A 7,688-nucleotide genomic window follows, 5' to 3' on the forward strand; every position below is an offset into this window, starting at 1 on the left:
CGTCTATATATGTTCTTTATTAAAGTATTTGTTCAAGTCTTCTGTCCATTTTTTTAATTGGGTTGCTTGTCTTCTCATTATTGAGTTGTAAGAAATGTTTCATGTATTCTAGATACAAGTCCATTGTTAGATATATGTTTTGCAAACATTTTCTACTAGTCTGGGGCTTGCTGTTTCATTTTCTTAACAGTGTCTTTTGAAGACACTGTCTTTTAATGAAGTTCAATTTAATCATTTTTTTCTTTTATGATTCATAATTTTTGTGTCCTATTTGAGAAATCTTTGCCTAACCCAAGATCATTAAGGTTTTATTCTATATTTTCTTCTAGAAGTCTTTTAGTTGGCTCTTACATTTAAGTCTATGATCCATTTCATGTTAATTTTTGTATATAGTGTCACATAAGGGTCAAGGATTGTGTTTTTGCACAATATCCAACTGTCAATCCTTCTATTCTTGAGGCTCCTGATACTGAAAAAAAAGAAGCTACACCAAAACAGAATCTTAAAATATTCTCAAGTATTTTAAGTGGTCACATTTAATAAGTTAGTACTCTTAATCTCAAATTATGATGAGACAGTGATTATATATAAAATCTCATTTGCTCAAATTATCTCGAGGTCCCTGAAGACAGGCCCCACCCACAAGCCTTCTTCCATCAGTCAACCTGTAGCTCCCCAGGGCCTGAGCTATTATCTTCACATTCCCTACACTCTTCAGAAGGACTGGAGGGCAGGCAGAGACTCACAAGAGATGGATAGATATGTTACCCATATCCATATTACACAGCGTGTACAAATGGAAATAACATGCTACTATCCTCATTTTACAGTCGCAGAAACTGAGGCCCTGAAGTTTTAAGTTCCTTAGCCAAGGTCACTGAATGATGAAACAGCAGGGGAGCTGGGATTTGAGGCCAGATATGCAGAGACTAGAGCTCTACTCCCCACTCCTAACCATCTCTCCACAGATCCAGGCTTGATACTTGTGATCCCATTCATGTGGGTTCCTGAACCCCTGCTCACGTGATCATTTCAGTTGGATGGAAGTGACTTTTGCCAATTTTATGGGAATACAGGGAAGAGGGTGTTTCTTCAATAAATAAAGGATATAAAACCAGGTTGTAAAAGTAATTTTCCTTCAGACTTTTTATTTTGAAAAATTTCAAACAGAATACTGAATGAGGATGACTGTCGTGTTATACACCTAGATTAACAACTGTTAACATTTCGCCACATTTGCTTTACTTTATAGACTTTTTCTCAGAATTATTTGAGAGTAAGTTGCAGACATCACCCTTAAGACACTTCACCCTTATATAGTTCAGCATGTATCTCCTAAGAACAAAGATGTTCTCCTACAGAATGATGATACCATGATTACACCTAAGGAAATTAATAATTTCCTGGTGTCTAATATCCAGTTCAAGTTCAGATCTCCTCAAATGTCTCCAAAATGACTTTTATAACTTTTTAAAAATCAGGATCCCATCAAGGATTGACACATGGTATTTTGTTTTATGTTTTTATGACACTGACTTTGTAAAGAGTCTAGGCCAATTTTCTTGTAGAACATTCCACACTCTGGATATGTCTTGATGTTTCCTGGTGGTATTCTTTCACTTACTGCTCTCTCTGTAGAGGAAAGAGTTTTCAGCTTAGACGGCCTGGTTCCTTTAACCAGCCTCATTTGCATTCGAACCATTATTATGTGAATAAGAAATACATTGTATCTATGCTTTTTAAAAAGCTCTGGCTGTCCACACCAGCTGAAAAATGAGACGCTTTACTTTTACAGTCATATAACAGCAACAATAATGATAACCTAAAGGTTTACCTTCCCAAACTATTGACTGCTTTCCAGGAGCTGGGTAAGACGCAAAGAGCCACCAGAGAAGGCCGGTCCTCCATGGCACTTGGCTCCAGGAGTTGTCAGGCATAAGTGGAGAGAGAGCCATGACTCCCAACCTCCCAGTGACAGGCTGAGCCCTGGGAATCAGAAATGGGAGGGATGGGAGGCGGCGTGCAGCTAATGATGGAGGCCTGGGCGTGGTCCCACCACCTTGGGCCCTGACCCAGGGGCGCAGGACGGCCCCGCTCCCAACACGCAAACCGCTTGTGGCACGAGGGAACTCGCAAAGGGACCGCGGCAAGACCACAGCACGAAGTCTCTTACAATCTATTTAAGCATGTTGGAAGATTGTATTTTCCTTCTCCTTGAAGTTAGACACAGCTGCATGGCTGTTGAGCCAATAAAAAGGGAGCAGAAGTGAAATAAGACACTTCCAAGTGGAAAACTACAACGCCGGGGCTCTTCTCTCCAGCCCTTCCTTCCCCTACTTCGAGGAGGGCACTCACAGGAGCTCATATCCACATGGAGGTGGTGTAAGCATGGAGCAGCCTGGAAGGCTGAGCAAGCACCCGGAGGGACACCGCATGGAGAATTGCCTGGAGCCCTGCAGACTTGTACAGATGCCCACGTTTGTCAAATTGTGATCGAAGACCTTGATGAAACCACATTAGTAAAAGAGAGAGGGAAGAAAAAAAGAGCGTCCACCTTCACCCCCTCCGTCCCCTCCACCGAAGGGTTCACCTCCTCTCTTGTTCCTGCTATTATCTTCATCTTGGAGTATCTGACCACAGGGGACAGACTCCAGCTACTCAGCCTGGGGCCCATCTATCTCCTGCCTCAAGTTCACACAGCCAGAAAGGGTCTGTGTCAAGACTGGAACCCAGATTCACCTAGTCTCTCTAGTTTCCTATGGCGCACTGAGGTACTGAAACTTGAATCCAGGGAAGACAGGAAGTGCTAAGTCTGAGGAGACACTAGAGAGCTGTATGGAGCTATCCTGCCATGGTCCCTCCTGCCCTCCTGTGTGACTGATAATGAGAAAGGATGTGGATGGGCCTCACTGGAGGAACGGCACCCAAGTGCCCTATCTTTCCACTCTGAGCTCGGATACGTCTCTGACAGAAGGGAAGTGGACAGACAGACGGCAATTTAATTTTAATTGTGATTGAGGATTCCAAAGAAGAAATTAGGTTGAAGCAGAAGAAGAAGCAGAAGCAGCAGCAGCAGGAAAAAAAAGAAAAATATAAAAGAAAGAATAAAAGCAGCCAAGAAGATCCAGGCCTGGTGGCGTGGCACCCTGGTACGCCAGACATTGTTACACGCAGCCCTCAGGGCCTGGATCATTCAGTGCTGGTGGAGACTGACAATGGACAGGCTGTGGCAGAAGAAGCGGAGGGCAGCCCTGATTCCCTACGCACACACAGAGAGGGCAGTCTTTGGTCCGTATGTGGCGCATCCACTGGCGATACTGCCAGGTGCTCAACGCCATTTACATCATCCAGTACCACTGGCAATGCCACAACTGCCAGACCTGTGCTCTTCTCCGGGGCCACTGTGTAGTCACAGCCACTCACCTGCAGTTCCACATTGAAATCATCAACCCCTAAGGGATGGCAAGAAGCGGCACTGTCTCCTCTCCTCAGTAAAGGTCTAACCTGATCTGGTATGTCTCGTGGTCTCCCCTCCAGCTAATGGAAATTTTAGGACTTAAGCCATGCTGCCTCCTCTTCTCCCTGGGAAAAGGAAAATTAGGGAAAATACCCCTAATAGAATGTTTCTTCAGATGTGATAAGGTCTTCCAATCTATTGACCCTACCAGTTTTTTTTACAGCCATCACCCCTGACAAACCCTTGTACCTTTCTTTACCCAGTTCAGATTCTATACTTAATTATTGTAATCTCTCCCCTGAACAACTTGATTTCCCTTGGCCCTCTCTCTGCAAACGTGTGTGGGATGAACTTAATCCTTAACCTCAATCTAGTAGTGAGAAACATCCAACAAACCCCAACTGACACATATTCTACAATATAACTGACCAGTATGCTTTAAAAGTGGCAAAGTCACCAAAGACGAGGAAAGACGAAGAAACGGTCACAGGTTGGTAGAGACTAGGAGATGTGGCAACTAAATGCAATGTGAGAGACATCAGTGGAAGAATTGGTGAAATTCAAATCATAATAGTGCTAATAATAACATTCATAGTACCACTGTTAATTTCATGGTTTTGATCACTGGACTACGGCTAGGTAAGATGTTAACGTTTACTTCCAGGGGAGCTGAGAGATGGGTCCTTTCGGGGCAACTTTTCTGTAAGTCAAAATTCATTTCAAAATAAAAAGTGAAAAAAAAATGCTTTATACTGTATACTTTATACTGTATACTTAAGTGAAGTAGAAGTTCCCCTAGTCACTGTGGTCTGAGGGACACAGGTAGGAGTCCCCTGCTTTCACATTTTCCTCTCCAGCCTGTCAAGATGTCTGAAATCCCATCAGTCAAGACGCATGCCTTTCAACTAAGGTCCAAATAGTCATGCAACAGATATTTACTGAGCACTTTCTACGTTCAGGCAACTGTTAGGTACTAGGGATAGGTGGAGAAAAAGACAGATGAGACGCCTCTTCCCCCGGAGCTTATAAACAGCCATTAGCATCTTAGTATGAATTAGTTGGTTTGCTCCATTTTCTACGGCAGCCACAAATCAGGCTACTAAGGAGGGGGAAACTTCAACAAGTAAAAGAGGGAAGGTTTAGAGCATGGAGCAGGTGCCGTTATACAGAAGGTCGGTCTGCAAAGGGGCTTCTAGAAGTTCCAAGATCTGAGCATGGCACTGAGACAAACAGGTTGGGGCACTGGGCGGCAATACAGTCCCTACCGTGGGTGTGAAGGCCAGCTGAGAGGTGAATGCACACGAGTCCTGAACTGAACCTGAAATAATAGGAATAGCCAACACCTGCAGAGCGCTAACTATGCGGCAGGTACTGTTCTCATGATTTTAGAAATGATGACTCCTTCGACCCATCTAACAACCCTATGAGACAACGTACTATTGCTATCCCCTTTTATAGATAAAGAAACTGAGGCACTAGGAGTTGAGAAATTTGCCCAAGGTCCCACAGCGGGTATGTGGTGGAGCTGGGCCATGGACCAGGGCTGTTTGGCTCCTGAGTCCATGCATTTAACATCCATGCTCTAATGCTTCTCCCAGAGCTAAGGGGAAACACCTTGGCACAGGGCAGGAAGAAGAGTGCCACAGAGCCAGGACAAAGGCCTTCTCTGCATCTAAAGGAGCAAAAAGAAAAAACCCTGAATCTTGTTTTGTATGAGTGCCTGCTATGTGTTAGACAATGCCCACGGCTTTTCATGTATTAGACATGTAACACTCATACTTCTGAGGTCCTATCATTCCTTTTTTACAGATGAGGAAGCCGAGGCTTAGAGAGGTTAAGTATTTTGCCCAACGTCACATAATTCTAGTATTAGGTGAATCTAGGATTTAGCAGATTTGTGGAAAGAGACTTGGAGGCTATCAGTCTCACCCATGGCCTAGTACTAAATAAGCCCTCTCTTTCTCTCTCTCCCTCTCTTTCTCTCCTCCTCTCTTCTTCTCTCCCTCTCTCCCTCCCCTTCACACGATAAAGTTTATTATTTGATGCCCACAATATAGATCTTGAGTATGGCATTTTGCAGTCCTGAGCTTTAACAGTGCATGTTTAAATACATTTAATCCAATGAATATTTCAAGGTAATTAATCTCCACGCGGTGAGAGAATGCTCAGGTTTCCCAGCACATCATAATACATCTGAATCAGCAGAGGGAATGATTTGCTTACTCTGCAGTAGGTTGAGAAAGAAAGATTCACTTAAAGGCTTTTAGAGCTGACTCCCCAGTGTTAACAAGCAAAAACGCTGCCACTGAGAAGAACTAAAGCACTGTCTAGTGGCTGAAACTATTTATGCAGCGACAGAATATGGCTAACAACTGTAGGACAGGATACCGGCTTGTTTGGGGTGTTTTGGAGGGGATGCCCTGTAAATATCTGTTGAAAATAATATATATATATATATTATGTATCAAATACAGATGACCATAGATAAAAATAAATAAATTTATTTATTTATTTATTTATTTATTTATTTATTTATGGCTGCGTTGGGTCTTCATTGTTGCGCGCGGGCTTTCTCTAGTTGCTGCGAGCAGGGGCTAATTTTCGTTGCAGTGCACAGGCTTCTCATCGCGGTGGCTTCTCTTGTTGCAGAGCACGGGCTATAGGCGTGCGGGTCAGTAGTTGTGGCGCACGGGCTTAGTTGCTCCGTGGCATGTGGGATCTTCCCAGACCAGGGCTCGAACCCATGTCCCCTGCATTGGCAGGCTGATTCTTAACCACTGTGCCACCAGGGAAGTCCCCATCACCATTTTTTATGGAGATGAGAGTGGGATGGGGATAAGAATGGGTGAGAATTATGGTCACACACCCACATGTCCCTGCCTGGATCCTGTAACCCTTCTGTGAGGTGTTGAAATGACTGTGTTGAAGGTTGAGTTTGAGGCCACAGAATTCCATGGAGTTAATAGACCTGCAGTGATTTCCAACACATGACATTAGTAGTAGTAATAGCTGCCATCAACTGAAGGCTTATGGCTGTGACCATGTGTGTATATAAATATGTTGTACGCCATATATACATATGGCTCAGAACTTAAACAACTTGTCCAAGGTCACACAACCTGTCAAAACCAAGCCTACTAACTCCTGAATGCATGTTATTAACCTCCATATTACACTGCCTTTGTGGCACATATTACACTGCAGTGAGCTTGTGTTACCGGCATCCAATCAACTAATATTGTATATCCACTTGATGCTTGGTACTGTTGAGAGAACACACACACACACACACACACACACACACACAGCATGATGCCCATCCTTGAGAATTAAATAGTTTTATTGGATAAGGTAATGCATAATTGGTTAAGAAGTTAAGTAATCTCAATATATATACGCATATTATTCAAGCCGACAGAGCAACCTTAGAAGATAAGGCATTAAGACAATGCTTGTTTAATTGCCAAATAGTATTGACAAGAATTGCCATGATAAAGTTTAATTCAGGGGACATATGCGGGGGGATTTGAAAGTTGGGTAAGATTTAGGTGGGCTGGGGGGGCAGGTAGTGCTTTCCCAGGTGGAGGCTACCCCAGAGGGTCATGAAACATGGTGAAATAGTCAGAAAACACTGGGATGGAGGCTCAGAGATCCAGAGACTCAGTCACTGGCTTGCTGGGCACGCTTAGACAAGGAATCCTTCCCTATTTGTGCCTCAGTCTCTCCACTTGTAAAATCTTTAGGGTGTTGGCTCCTCTAGGAACCTCCTCGGTCGGAAATTCTATCATTCCACAAGCCTGGAAGTCTGAGACCCAGTCCATAGAGAGCTGCGGGGTGTTAGGGAGTGTTATTGGTGGTGAACTGGCTGAGCTGTCCCTTCAGCGGCTCATCACTTGGGGGAAGGAGAGGCAAGTCGCCCCACCCACACTCTTAAACGTGCTGAGGGCGCCCCCTCATGGTCACTGGCAGCACACCCTCTGGGGTGGTCTGGAGAACCAAAGACATGCAACACCATTGCCCAGATAGTGGGTATGGCATTTCATAAAAAGATGCTTTTCCTGGCATCACAACTTGGTGCGTTGCACCCATGTCACTGTGTAAAAGAAGGAACACAACACAGTATAGATAAGAACCCCACCTGCCAAGTACAGCCAATTGATGTGTACTTTCCCATGAATGGTCTGAAGTTCCCAAAATATACATGCTCACTTCTATCTCCAGGATTTGAGCA

General features: G+C 44.1%; 1 pseudogene; it reads left to right on the forward strand.

Moving 5' to 3' along the window:
* Positions 1–2,388: 2,388 nt before the first annotated feature.
* LOC133093051 (IQ domain-containing protein F2-like) lies at positions 2,389–3,456 on the forward strand (annotated as a pseudogene).
* The last annotated feature ends 4,232 nt before the right edge of the window (positions 3,457–7,688 follow it).

Source organism: Eubalaena glacialis, chromosome 6, assembly GCF_028564815.1.
Source record: "Eubalaena glacialis isolate mEubGla1 chromosome 6, mEubGla1.1.hap2.+ XY, whole genome shotgun sequence".
NCBI lineage: Eukaryota > Metazoa > Chordata > Mammalia > Artiodactyla > Balaenidae > Eubalaena > Eubalaena glacialis.